At 36.8% G+C, this 15564-nt stretch overlaps 1 pseudogene; it reads left to right on the plus strand.

Annotated features, from left to right (window-relative positions):
• On the plus strand, positions 1-885 carry LOC113197813 (small ribosomal subunit protein uS5 pseudogene; annotated as a pseudogene).
• The last annotated feature ends 14679 nt before the right edge of the window (positions 886-15564 follow it).

Below are 15564 nucleotides of genomic sequence, written 5' to 3' on the forward strand. Positions count from 1 at the left end.
ATGGCAGACGATGCTGGTGCAGCAGGAGGTCACAGAGGTCCTGGAGATCCCAGAATGGGCCATCTCTTGGCTACTTATACAGAGGCTTCAACAGTGTTTGCTGAGGCGGCAGTTGTGGCAGTGGTTGGAGTTGGAGCCTGGCCATGGCAGCAGGGCTCCTGGAGGCAAGGCCGAAGACAAGAAGTGCATCCTGGTCATGAAGCTGGGACACCTGGTCGAGGACATGAAAATCAAGCTCCTGGAGGATATCTGTCTGTTCTCTTTGCCCATCAATGAGTCTGAGATCATTGACTATTTCCCTGGGGGCATCACTCAGGGAGGAGGTTTTTGAAGATCATGCCTGTACAAAAGCAGACTCTGCTGGCCAGTAGATCAAATTCAAGGCATTTGTGGTTATCAAGGACTACAATAGTCACGTTGGCCTGAGGGTTAAGTGTTCCAAGGAGGTAGCTACTGTTGTCAGAGGGGCCACCATCCTGGTCAAGTTCTCCATTGTTCCTGTGTGGGGAATATACTGGGGGAACAATATTGGCAAGCCCCACACTGTCCCTTGCAAGGCAACAAAACATTGTGGTTCTGTGCTGGTGCCATTCATCCTTGCCCCCAGAGGTACTGACATTGTCTCAGCCCCTGTGCCCAAGGAGCTGCTGCTGCTGGCTGGTATTGATGACTGCTTCACTTCTGCCAAGGGCTGCACTGCCACCCTGAGCAGTTTTGCCAAGGCCACCTTTGATGCCATCACCAACACATACAGCTATTTGACCCCTGATCTCTGGAAAGAAACTGTTCACCAAGTCTTCCTATCAGGAATTCACTGATCATCTTGTGAAAACCCACACCAATGTCTCTGTACAGATGACTCAGGCTCCATCCAGCTGTAGCTAAAACATAAGGTTTTTATAAAAAAAAAAATTAAAGCACATTAAACCTATTTTTAAAACAAAGATTGGATCATGAAAAAAAAGAAAGAAAGTATCTCAAAATAACAAAGGCCATATTTAATAAATCAGCAGCTAATGTTATGCTGAATGGAGAAAAGTTGAAAGCTTTCTAAGTCTGGACAAGAAAGACACACATTTTTACCATTTTTCAATATTGTACAGGAAAGCCTAACCAGAGCAACCAAGCTAGGCATACAAATTGGAAAAGAGGAAGTCAAGTTGTCACTATTTGTAGATGACATCATGTTACATATAGAAAACCCCAGAGACTTCACCCACAACTCTTAGAACTAATAAATGGATTCAGCAAAGTTACAGAATACAAAATAAATGTATCAAAACCAGAAACGTTAGTAACATTGCTATATGCAAATAGCAAATTTTCTGAAATAGAAATCAAAAAAGCAATTTCATTTATACTCACTTATGAAAAATAAAATACTGAGGAATAAATTTTTTGAAAGAGGTGAAAGGTCTCTACAATGAAACAAATTGTTGATGAAACCATTGAAGAGGACACTAAAAATTACAAAGACATCTCATCTTCATAAGTTGAAAGAATTAATGTTGTTAAAATATCTATACAGCCCAAAGTAATCTACAGACTCAATGCAATCTCTATCAAAGTAACAATAGTATTCTTCACAAAACTGGAAAAACATCCTGAAATTTGTGTGGAAGCACACAAACCCCAAAATAGCCAAAGCCACCTTGAGCAAAAAGAATCAAATGGAGGAATTATAGTACTTGAATTCAAAACATACTACAAAGCTGTAATAATCAAAACAGTGTGGTATTGACATATTGACAAGTAGAACAGAGAAACTAGAAGTAAACCCACATATCTGAAGCCAACCGACTTTTGACAAAGATGCTAAGAACACATCATAGATAAATGGAGTATGATTTCTCATTCTTCTAGAAGTACATGATGTAGAAACACACCAGTCATATAGTCATATATGCACAGAAGGCAATAATGTCCATTCATTCTACTATCATTCCTACCCCCAGACACCCTCCCCTTCCTTCACTCCCTTCTGCCTAGTCCACAGTACCTCTATTCTTCCCTAGTACTCCCTTATTGTGAATTACTATCTGCATATCAGAGAATACATTTGGTCTTTGGTTCTTTGGGATTGCCTTATTTAGCTTAGCATGATATTCTCCAGCTCCATCTATTTACTGGCAAATGCCATAAATTCATTCTTTTTTTATGGCTGAGTAATATTACAATGAATACCACATTTTTTTATTCATTCATCTGTAAGGGGCACCTAGGTTGGTTCCATAGTTTGGCTACTGTAAATTGAGCTGCTATAAATATTGATGTGGCTGTGTCACTGTAATATGCTGCTTTTAAGTTCTTTGAGTATAAACTGAGGAATGAGATAGCTGGGTCAAATGGTGGTTCTATTACAAGTTTTCTGAGGAATCTCCATACTGCTTTCCAGAATGATTGTACCAATTTGCAGTCCCACCAGTGATGTATGAATGTACCTTATTCGCCACATCCTTGCCAACATTTATTGTTGCTTGTATTCTTTCTTTTTTTTTTTAAAGAGAGAGAGAGAAATTTTTTTTAATATTTAATTTTTAGTTATTGGTGGACACAACATCTTTGTTTGTATGTGGTGCTGAGGATCGAACCCGGGCGGCACGCATGCCAGGCGAGCGTGCTACCGCTTGAGCCACGTCCCCAGCCCTGTTGCTTGTATTCTTGATGATTGCCATTCTGACTAGAGTAAGATGAAATCTTACAGTAGTTTTAATAGGCATTTCTCTAATTGCTAAAGATGTTTAACATTTTTTCTTATATTTGTTGATTGATTGTATTTCTTCTGGGAAGTGTTTGTTCAATTCCTTAGCCCATTTATTGATTGGGTTATTTTTTGGGTTTTTTTTTTTGTTTTGTTTTGTTTTGGTTTTTTTTTTGGTTTTAAGTTTTTTGAGTTCTTTATATATCCTGGAGATTAGTGCTCTATCTGAGGTGCCTGTGGTGAAGATTTTCTCCCATTCTGTAGGCTCTCTCTTCATATGTTTGTTTCTTTTACTGAGAAGAAGCTTTTTAGTTTTAATCCATCACATTTATTGATTTTTTTCTTTTTAATGCCTTTATTTTATTTATTTATTTTTATGTGGTGCTAAGGATCGAGCCCAGTGCCTCACACATGCTAGGCAAGAGCTCTGCCACTGAGCTACAGCCCCAGCCCCATTTATTGATTCTTGATTGTACTTCTTGGTCTTTAGGAGTCTTGTTAAAGAAGTCAGGTCCTAGGCTGACATGATAGATATTTGGGCCTATTTTTTATTTCATTAGGCATAGGGTCTCTGTTCTAGTGCCTAAGTCTTTGATCAACTTTGAATTGAGTTTTTTGCCGAGTGAGAGATAGGGGTTTAGTTTCATTTTGGTGCATAAGGATTTCCAGTTTTCCCCAGCACCATTTGTTGAAGAGGCTATCTTTTCTCCATTGCATGTTTTTGGTGCCTTTATCTTGTTCCAGTTCTTAGAGGGAATGTTTTTTTTTCCCTCGATTTAGAATGACATTGACCTTGGGTTTAGCATAGATAGATTTTACAATATTGAGGTATGTTCCTACTATTCCTAATTTTTCTAGTGTTTTGAACCTGAAGGGGTGCTGCATTTTGTCAAATACTTTCTTAGCATCTATTGAAATGATCATATGGTTCTTCTCTTTAAGTCTACTGATGTGATGAATTATGTTTATTGATGTCCATATGTTGAACCAACCTTGCATCCTTTCCCTCCCTTTTAAGGAGAATTTTGTCAGATACAAAATTCTCAGTTGATAGGGTTTTTTTTCTATCACATCATTTCTCCTCCAAACCTTCTTGCATTGTCTCAAATGTGAGCTTATGAGGGATACCACATCTAAACAATAACACAAAATAACTCAATCCAGGTTCTTATTGATACTTTTGACATACTTTTGTACTCCTTAACCTGTAATTCCTTACCCCAAGTTCACAGCTTTTTTTTTTTTTTTTGGCTTAATATATGAGCTATTCCACTTTTCTTCTTCTGATCCCTAAGTTAGATGATATAGCCTCCTCAATCTCTCAATCTGCCCCCAGACAGTTCAGGACATTGCAAAAGGGTCCATTCTGCTCCATCCAGTTCAAGGAAGAGACTTGGGAATTGTACTACTGCTTTCTCCTGATTACACCATTTCCTAGTTACTATGCATTGAGGAAAAGGAAATCAGACTTTTGGAGGATTGGTTCATTGGCTTTGAGTTAAGATTAATTCTAGGAGAATCAAAATTTCACTGTGGTTCAACAGTCAGAGTGGAGGCTTACTGACATCAGATGTACAGTAGAATTTTAGCTCAAGTCCATCATACAGTGGGTTCAGTGGATCCCAGAACTCAACCTTGTGGCTATTTTTCCCATTCTGGGATGCATAATTGGAATAGACATATGGTAGAATTTGCTCCCATTAGTTCTCTGACCTGTAGCGTGAGGACAACTATAATGGAAAAAACACAAATGGAAGCCACTAGAACTTCTTTTACCTAGAAAAATAGTAAATAGGGGCTAGGGATGTGGCTCAAGCGGTAGCGCGCTCGCCCGGCATGTGTGCGACCCGGGTTCGATCCTCAGCACCACATACCAACAAAGATGTTGTGTCCGCCGAGAACTAAAAAATAAATATTAAAAAAATTCTCTCTCTCTCTCACTCTCTCTTTAAAAAAAAAAAAAAGAAAAAGAAAAATAGTAAATAGTAGGGGCTGGGGTTGTGACTCAGCAGTAGAGTGCTCACCTAGCATGTGCGAGGCTCTGGGTTCAATCCTCAGCACCACATAAAATAAAAAAAATAATAAAGATATTGTATCCAACCACAACAAAAAAAATTTTAAATAGTAAATGATAAGCAATACTACATTTCTGGAGATTTAGAGATTAGTACAATTTTCATATGAAGGATGCATGGGACTGGGGTTGTGGCTCAGTGGTAGAGCATTTGCCTAGCATGTGCAAGGCCCTGGGATAGATCCTCAGCACCATATAAAAATAAATAAATGAATAAAGGTATTGTGTCCAACTACAACTAAAATATAAATATTAATAACAAAAAAGGATGCATGGATGGTGGCTTCTACCACAACCCCATTCATTTCACCTATTCAGCCTGTGCAAAAAACAGATGGACATTGAAGTACAGTGGAAAATTGTAAGCTTAACTTAGTGATGACTCCAATTGCAGCTGCTGTACCAGCTGTAGTTTCATTGCTTGAGCAAATTAACTCATCCCCTGGAATCCAGTATGTAGCTATTTATATGGCAAATGCTTTTATCTCTGGATCTTTTCAAAAAGACCATCTGGAAGCAGTTTATTTTCAGCTAACAAGTCCAGCAATATACCTTTATTTCCCAAACTCAGTGATATATCAACCCTCCATTACTGTTATGATTTAGTCTGCAGGGCCCTTGTTGCTTCTATCTTTCACAAGATATCACACTGGATCACTGCTATGACATTATGCTTATTGGACTCTGTAAGCAAGAAGTAGCAACTACTCCAGACTTACTGTTAATATATTTTCATGTCATAGAGGTGAAAATGAATCCAACTAAAATTCAGAGACCTTCAACCTCACTAAAATTTTCTAGGAATCCAGTGATGTGGATATATTGAGCTATCCCTTCTAAGGTGAGAGATAAAATTTTGCAAATAATTTTGACAAAATTATGACAAAATAATGAGGCTTAGTGGGCCTCTTTGGATTGTGAAGGCAACATTTCCTCATTTGGGCATGCTACTCCAGCCTATTAACCAAGTGTTCTCAAAACCTGCTAATTTTGAGCGCAGCCCAGAACAAGAAAAGACTCTACAACAGGCCCATGCTGCCATGGAAACTGCTCTGCTATCATAGCTCAAGGACTTAGAATCTTGAAGCAAAATTTGCCCTGTCATCCTCTATAGATTACTATGCTTTTTCAGAGAAACAGTTTTTGACTTTCTACTTGGTTTTAGTAGGAACTGATTCTTAACCATGGGCCACAAGATTACCATATGACTAGAGCTGTCCACCATGAACTTAATGTTATCTGACCCAAGAAGCCCTAATGTTGCACATCATCAAATGGAAATGGTATCCATGGGATCAGGCTCAATGAAGCCCTAAATGTACAAGTAAGTTACATGAGAAAGTAACCCAAATGCCCATGGTCCCCAATCCATTTACATTACTTTTTCTCCTTCAGCCCACACCTATCACTTTATGGAGATAGCCCTACAATCAGTTGACTTAAGAAGAGAAAATTCAGGCCTACCTCTTTTCAAATGGTTCTACATAATATGAAAGTGCCATCCATAGTGGAAGACTGCAGCACTATAGCCCATTCCTGGGACATATCTGAAGAAAAAATATAAAGTGCCTACTTGTTAATTTATCTTAGAAAGAGAAATAACCAAACATGATATTATATTCCAATATATGGGCTGCAGCCAATGGTTTGCTTGAATGATCACACAGTTGGAAGGAAAATGATTGGAAAATTAATGATAAAGAGGTCTGGGGAAGAGGTATGCAATAAATCTCTCAGAATGGCCCCTGGGTGAAAATTTGAAGACCTCGCTTCCCACATAAATGTGACCTCATCAGAGGATTTTAATAATCAGCTCAATAGGATGGCCAATTCTATGGACATCAGTCAGTCTCCTTCCCTTGCTATCCCCATTATTAACCACCAGATTCATAAATAATGAGGCTATGGGGTCATGGATAGTTTATGTATATACTCAGAAACACAGACTTTTACTCATCAAAGCCAACTGCCCTGTAGCCACTGCCAAATGCACAATTTGCCAGGTTTAGAGACCAATGCTGAGTCTCTATATGTCTCCACTACAAAGAGTAAACAGTGTAGTGCAAGGTTAATTACATTGGGCCAATTCCATAATGAAAGGAGAAGCATTTGGTTCCCACTGGAATAGACACTTCTTTTGTGTGTGTATGTGTGTGTGTGTGTGTGTGTGTGTATTTGTATTTGTATTTGTATTCTATGAACATACTTTTTCAATTTTTCTGTCAAAACTACCATCCATGTACGTACAGAATGCCATATCCACCTTTACTGTATTTCACACAGCATTACTCTTGATTAAGAAAGTCACTTCACAATAAATGAAGTATAGCAATGTGCTTGTATTCATGGAGTTTAATATTCATACATGTTCCCCACAATCCTGAATTAGCTGGCTTGATAGAACAGTAGAATTGCCTGTTGTAAACTCAGTTACAGTATCAGCTAGGTACCAATACCTTAGAATGCTAAGGGAAGGTTCTCCAGAAAGCTGCATATGCTCTAAACCAGCAATCAGTAGATAATGTTTTTTTCTCCCTACCGGAGATTCATGGGTACAGGAACCAAGGAATGGAAATGGGAGTGGTACCACACACAAATTTCTCTAGTGACCCACTAGCAAAAATTTTGCTTCCTGACTCTCTGATCTTCTTCTCTGCTGATTTAGATATCTTAGTTCCAAAGGAAAGAAAGCTATAACAAGAGAAACAGTAATGATCCCATTGAGGTCAAAGTTAAGACTGCCATCCTAGATATTTTGGTATACTCATGCCTCTGAATCAATAGACTGCGATGATTAATCCTGACTACTGAGGAAATATTGGACTACTACACCACAATAGAGGTAAGGAAGAGTATGTCTGTGTGGTGAGCCGTTTCTGTGAACTGTGGCCGCCATTACAAGATGGCGCTGGTTTCCCCTGTAGTCTGTGACAAACAACTCCTTATCAGAATGAGTTGGCACGCTGTGACTTGGCACCCTGTGAGAAAAGTCCACGTGGCAGCTTCGCATTGGGGCTTGAGGTGCTTTATTAAGGCTGGGAGGGGCATCCAGGGGAGAGAAGAAAAAGTATCAAGGACCTGAATAAACTGCTGAGAGAAGATTCCCGAGTTGCGTCTTCCTTGCGGGCAAGGGGTCGCGACATGTCTGGAATCTAGGAGCTCCCTCAGGGCTTCAGTGCTACCATGATCTGTGTGATTAAAGTCAATGGAGAACTACAAAAATCTAATTCAGACAACAAAATTAATAGCCTAGATATTTAAATTATGAAAGTTTGGATCTTCAAACCAGGCTAGTTATCATGACCAGCTGAGGTGCTTACTACGAGCAAAAGGAATATGGAATGCATAGTGGAAGAAAGCTATGATCATGTGACCAATTTTGAAAGGAGGACTGAAATTATTATGATTATTTCTTCCCTATTTTATTATGACTATGTTTCTGTATGCATATAAAATATCACTGTTTAATTATTTTTCTTATTTCTTCACCAAATAACAAAAGATGTATTAACTTTACATTATAGTATTTAAGTATTGTTAACTACCCATTATATTTTTGAAGTTTTAACCATATTAAGAAAAGTAAACAAGGCTGGGACCATAGCTCAGTGGTAGAGCACTTGCCTCCCAAGTGTGAAGCACTGGATTCAATCCTCAGCACCACATAAAAATAAATACATAAAAGATATTGTGTCCATGTACAACTAAAAATAAATAAACATAAAAAAGAAATGTAAGCATCACCCAAGAAGGATTACAATATTTTAAGTTGCATGCAAGATAGGTGTATCAGGTTAGGTGGAAGTATGACTTTTCTAATGTCTTTATTTGGAGATTATGTTTTAAGGAGGCATATATCAATGTCAAATTGACAATGGGAGGACTGTGATAGTTAATTTTTTGTCAACTTGGCTGTAGTGCCCAGTTATTTGGTCAAACATCAGTCTACATGTTGCTCTGAATACTTTTTAAATAGAACTAAGATTTAAATCAGTAGATTTTAAATAAAACAGATTACTCTTCATAATGTGAATGGATCTCATTTCACCACTTGAGTATTGTAACTTCCTGGGACATTTATATGGAGGGCTTATACACATCTAGCACGTGGTTTTCAGAAACATGACAGAGGTAAGAACAGTTCTTCTTCCTTCTTCCTTCTTCCTTCTTTTCTAGACAAACTCTATATATTCAGGTATTGATTGAAACCACTTTGATGTTAATAAAGATCAGATCCTGCAGGGCTGTTGTAAAATATTGTTTACATGGATAATTCAAGTAATCAAATTCAAAATGGATTCTTACTGCAGATAGTCTGAAAAGAAATAAAATAATTTTAGTATTCAGAATGTTTCCTTGTAATAGTATTGTACCTTTATCCTCGATGCCTAAGTTATAAGATGTATAACAGCAAAACTCAAAAGCTATTCAAATAATTTTTTGTTCTGGTCAACACAGTCACTGAGTGATGCACCTCATAAATAAAATGCTAATTTGCCAAAATGATTGTTAACCATAATTTCCAAAAGAAACAGCTAATGGAGTTCCAGCAAAAAGCCAGGTGAGAAATAGATTGCAGATTTCTCTCCAGGTCCTCTGGGGCCCCTCTGGCCCCAAATCCGTTGGTGAACTGGGGGACCCAGGGACAGGCCTTGCTTCTGCCCTGTAGATACCCTGAGCTCCTGCTGTGACCAACTGCTGGCTGGCCCAAGCTGTGAAGGACCAGTGCGCCTCTCCATCTGCCTGGATGATCTGATGGCAGTGGTGACCTGTCGGACACTGGACCCCATGGTCTGCCAGTTCTCCTGGCCCAGTCCTGTCTGTCCCGGCCAAAGCTGCTGCTGAGGATGCTGAGTACATTTAGAATGCCTGTATATATAATAATGAAAAGCTGCTCTCAACTTTCCCACAAGCTTTTAAAACATTTGCTACATCTGGACATTCTAATTGTTAAGAGGTTGCTGATGTATGATAGGATTAGAAAATAATGTAAACGGGCTGGGGTTGTAGCTCAGTGGTAGAGCACTCGCCTCGCATGTGTGAGGCTCTGGGTTCGATCCTCAGCACCACATAAAAATAAATAAAATAAAGGTATGTTTCCAACTACAAATAAAAAAAATATTTAAAAAAAAGAAAATAATGTAAACGCCCATTTATTTTAAAGAATCAGAAATTTCTTCTGCAAAAGACTTTGAAATGGAGTTGTTACAACACCTCTAGGAGCGACACTTGTTTGTTCAGTGGGACATGGAGAAGACTTTGACTGTAAGAGGAAGAAGGAGGTCGTGTTCCAGACTGGTTATATGTAAAAGACAATTTTTGTATTATAACCATTGTTTTTTTTTTAAAGAGAGAGAGAGAGAGAGAGAGAGAGAGAGAGAGAGAGAGAGAGAGAATTTTAATATTTAGTTTTTAGTTATCGGCGGACACAACATCTTTGTTTGTATGTGGTGCTGAGGATCGAACCCGGGCCGCATGGATGCCAGCGAGCGCGCTACCACCTGAGCCACATCCCCAGCCCAATAACCATTGTTTTGTGGGTGCATTTTATTCCTCATTTCTGTATAGATATTCCACAATGCTAAGTACTTTTTTTGGAAATGTCTGGACTTTCTAGATGTTTTAAAGTTCCTGATGTATGTTAAAAGTACAAGTGGGAAACTATAACACTTTTTGTATATTTCTTTTTGTTAAAAATCTTAGGAAATGTTCTGAGGGTACAATAACAAAACCCCCTGTTAAGTAGGACACATTATATGCTGGTTCTCCAGAGCACCATGCCAGTGTGCTTACAATGAGGCAAGAGTAAACATTGTTTCTTACATCTATGGGTTTTGTTTAAATTTGCTGTGTACTTAGTGTATACAAAGGACAAATGAATTCTAATCTACATCTAGTCTTTCTAGATGTTAAAGAAGTTACCAGTGTGTGACAAAAGTAGAAGTAATGAACAAATTTTGTGTGTTTTGTATTAAAAATCCTAGAAAGGATTGTTTTCTGAAAATTTGAGCATTATAGCCCACTAGGTTGGTGAAGGGCCAGAATGCTCATATTTTGAAGACATTTTCAAAATATAACTATTGTTATGTGTGTGCAGTTCATTGAAGACTGTCATATACATAGTAGACAAATTGAGCCCTTACTTGAAACATCTGATCTTTCTAGATATATAGAAATGCCTGATGTATGTTAAATGTAGAGGTAGTAAAATGTTGATTTGTAAATATCTTTTTGCTAAAATTCATAGGAAATATTGTCCTCAGGGAATGGAACTGCTAAACTACCTCTATGAATATTATAGGACCATCTGTACTTGTTCAGTGATGTGGAGGAGGTAGGAGGGAAGCAATTGCAAAAGGTAATATGTTAGTGTGTTCATACTTGAACATTTTCAGACATCAGTTTTCTGTGTTTTGTGCATTTTGTTTTGCTGTGTATATAATGGAAAAATGAGTCAAAATTTTGTAACACGTAGTCTCTAGATGTTAAAGAGATTGATATTGTATGACCAAGTAGTTAGTAAAATTAGCACATTTTGTACATTGTGTTGAAATTCATAGGAAAGCTTGTCCTCTGTAAATAACTTTTGGATATGAATCTGTTCAACCATCTCTAAGCATTACATATGCATGCACTTGTCCTCTGGACTGAAAGTAGAGAGAAGGAAGTGAGAAAAAAGGTTCAAAGACAAAATGGTCATATTAGAAGATACCTCAGATTATAACCATTGTTATGTGTGCAATTTTATTTTCCAGTGCTGTGTACATAGTGGACAGTTTCTTATGTGGAATATCTATTTAGTCCTTCTATATTTTTAGAAGTACTTTATATACTTAAAAGTATGGGTAATAGAATAAAACTTTTAATCTTTTTATAAATAGCTTTTAAAAACTGATGAGAAATACTGTGTTTGGAATTGTTAAACTACCTCTGAACAGAATACCATCCATACTTGGTCATTGGGTTGAAGGAGTTGGGAGAAAAGAAGATGCAAAAGTTGTTTTGTTAGGGTGTACAAGACAATTTCAGCTTACCCATTTCCCTGTAACGTGCATTTCATTTAACTTTGCTATACTGTATGTATTGTGTATATAATGGACAAAGTAGTCCTAATTTTATAACATCTAGTCTCTAGATATTAAAGAGGTTGCCAATGTATGACAAAGGTAGAATTTGTAAACTAACGTTTTGTACACTTTGTGTAAAAATTCACAGAAAGGCAGTCTTCTGAAAAGGACTTTTGTAAGTGAAATTGTAACATCACATCTGAGTGACATATGTGCCTATATCATACGTAATATAGGAGACAGAATTGGAAGAAATGAAGGATTCTAGGCCTGAATGATCTGACTTAGAAGACACTTTCAGAAATAACCATTGTTACATGTGTGCTGTTTATTCAACACTACTATGTACATAGTGGACAAATTTAAGTTCTTATTTGAAATATCTAGTCTTCCTAGATGTTTAGAAGTGCTCAAAGTATGTTAAAAGTAGAGGTAGTAAATAAAACATTTTATAGATAAAAAAGAAGCAGCTATTGTTAAGCTCTTATCGTGTGCCATTTTATTAATTTTTCATAGAAAACATGTGATATGATCATTATTTTCTAGATACACAAAAGTGAGACTATTAATATTGCCAAAGGCAATAAATAGCAGAGAATGAATTTGAACCCAGGTCTCTCTGTCACCCACACAACTCTGCTTTCCAAGAATGCCCTTGTCTTCAAAGTGGTTTACCTGCCATCCAAAAGCTTAATGATATGAAGGTGATAATCTTGAGAAGTAATGAAAGTTAAGGTAGGAAAGTACAAAGAAGAAACATTGGAAGGGTGGTGGATGCCAAACAGGAATTGTGCACATTTTCATCAAGAGCTACTTAGTGTTATACTAAAGTTCTTCAAAAGCAAATATAGGAGATGGAGGTACCAAAGTGGGAGGAAGGGGGGTTGGGGCTAAGTAAAACAAATAAGAAATACCGAGGCATTCTCTTTAACAATAGGGAATCCAAGGAAGAAAATCAAATCAAAATAAGCAGATATATTTTGTTTGTTTGTTTTGGTGCTGGGGATTGAACCCAGGGCCTTGTGCATGCGAAGCAAGCACTCTACCAAATGAGCTATATCCCCAACCCCAAAATAAGCAGATATGATGGGGAGCAGAAACAGCTTAGTTTTGTTTGTTTTGTAACCAGGAATTGAACCCAGGGAAGCTTAACCACTGAGACACATCCCCAGAACTTTTTATGTTTTTATATTCGAGACAGGGTCTTGATAATTTGCTTAGGGCCTCATTAAGTTTCTGAGGCTGGCTTTGATTTTGTGATCCTCCCAAGCAGCTGGGATTACAGGTCACTGGGCCTGGCATTAAATATTTTTTGTTTTCATTTCTTTTCTTTTTTTTTGCTTACTAATCATTTTATTCTTCTTTTTTATTTGTTTTAATTAATTATACATGATAGTAGAATGTATTTTGATTCATTGTACACAAATGGAGCACAACTTTTCATTTCTCTGATTCATGATGTAGAATCACACCACATGTGCGGTCGGTCATACATGTACCTAAGGTAATGATGTTCATCTCATTCCACCTTTTTCCTGCCCCCATGCCCTCTTTCCTTCCCTCCTTCCTCTTTGCCCAATCAAAGTTCCTCCATTCTCCCGTTCTTGTGGTTGAATATGATGTGGAGTTACATCAGTCATGTATTCTTATGTGAACACAGGAAAGTTATGTTCAATTCATTCTACTCATTCCCATCCCCCCTTCCATTCATTTCCCTTAAATACCTTTTAAAGCATTACTTTCTAGTTCTTTTTCAGATGATATTACAGGAAAGTTTTTTTTTTTCAATACTGGAAGAGAAATTAATAAAATTAATTAAATAATAAAATATAAATAATAAAACAAATATTGACTGATCATAAAAACTATGTATATTGCTCTATGCTGGTTATATTATGAGATATATAAATGAAAAAGCATAGTCTTTACTGTCAAGAAAAGGAGATAAAAATATGTCAAATTGAGAATAAAATGCATACGAATTAGTTTGATATTAACACAACCTCAAAGTAGAATATTAATGTTATGAGAAGGTTAAAACCTGGAGTATTACTATTGTAACCTTGAAATTGAAATTTGAGTTTTGTTAGTAAGTGTTTTTTAAATTTCATTTCATTTTAACAGATATATAAAAATATAAATATCATAAATATATTAATGGGGCATCATATGATCTTACAACACATATATACATTGTGTAAAGTTTAAGTTGGGTTAAATAGATCTCTTCAAAAATTTGTCATTTTTATATTGAAAACATTCTAAATCTTTTTTCTACCTTTGTTAAATGTACACTACATTATTGTTATCTATAGTTACCCTAATGTGCAATAGGTCACCAAAACTTCTTACTCTTATTGACTGTAACCTAATGCCCACCGATCAACTTTTCCCCATCCTTCCTCCCCTGTAAACTTCCCCGACTCTAATAACCACTATTTTACTATCAACTCATATGACATCAACTTTTTTGATATCCCACATATGAGTGAGATCACATGGCACTTGTCTTTCTAGGCCTGGCTTATTTCACATAATATAATGATCCCCAGTTCCACCCATGCTACTACATATGACATGATTTAATTCTTTGTTATGGTTGAATAGTATTTCACTTTCTTTATATATCCATCAGCTAATGAACACTTAGATTGCTTCCGTGTCTTGGTTATTATGAATAATGCTGCAATAAACATGGGATTTCAGATGTCTTTCATATATGGAATCATTTCCTTTGAATATATACTCTGTTATGAGATTGCTGAGTCATATGGTAGTTCTGCTTTTAGTTCTTTGAGGAACTTTCATTTTGTTTTCCATCCAGACTATACTAACTTATATTCCCTCCAACAATATGCAAAGGTTCCCTTTCCTCCATGTCTGTGCCAACACTATCATAACTCTTTTTCATAATAGCTATTCTTAGTGGAGTGAAGTGATATCTCATTGGGGTTTTGATTTGTGTTTCCTTGATAATTAATGATTTTGAACACTTTTTTCATATACTTGTTGGTTATTTTATGGCTTATTTAGGAAATGTATATTCAGGTCTATTGCCCAATTTTTAATCAGGTTATTCACTTTTTGCTATTGAGATTTTGGAGTTTTTTATATAGTCTTATTTACCCCTCAACAGATGTTTTAATCAGCTTTTACTCTGCTGTAACCAAAAGACCTGAGAAGAAAAATTAGAGGAGAAACGTTTATTTGGGAACTCAGTTTCAGAGATTTCAATCCATAGATAACCAACTCCATTCCACAGGACCTTAGATGAGGCAGAACATTATGGCAGAAATGTGTAGCAGAGGAAAGCAGTGGGAAGCAGAGAGAAACTAATCTCAATTAACAAAATATATACCCCAAAGACATGCCCCCAATTACCCACCTCCTCCACCCACACCCTACCTGCCTACAGTTACCATTAAACTAATCCAGATCAGGAATTAATTCACCAATTGGGTTAAAACTCTCACAATCCAATCTTTCATCTCTAAATCTTCTTGAATTGTTTCACACGTGAGCTTTTAAGGACAACTCTTATGTAAACCATAATAGATATATTGTTTGCAAATATTTTTACTCATTCTATGAGTTGTGTCTTTGCTTTGTTGATTGTTTTCTTTGCTGCACAGAAGGTTTTTAGTTGGCAACAAATCCATGTACCTATTTTTCCATTTTTCTCCTGTTTTTTGAGTCTTGTCCAAAAAATCTGTGCCCATTCC

The sequence above is a fragment of the Urocitellus parryii genome, chromosome X (assembly GCF_045843805.1).
Source record: "Urocitellus parryii isolate mUroPar1 chromosome X, mUroPar1.hap1, whole genome shotgun sequence".
Lineage (NCBI taxonomy): Eukaryota > Metazoa > Chordata > Mammalia > Rodentia > Sciuridae > Urocitellus > Urocitellus parryii.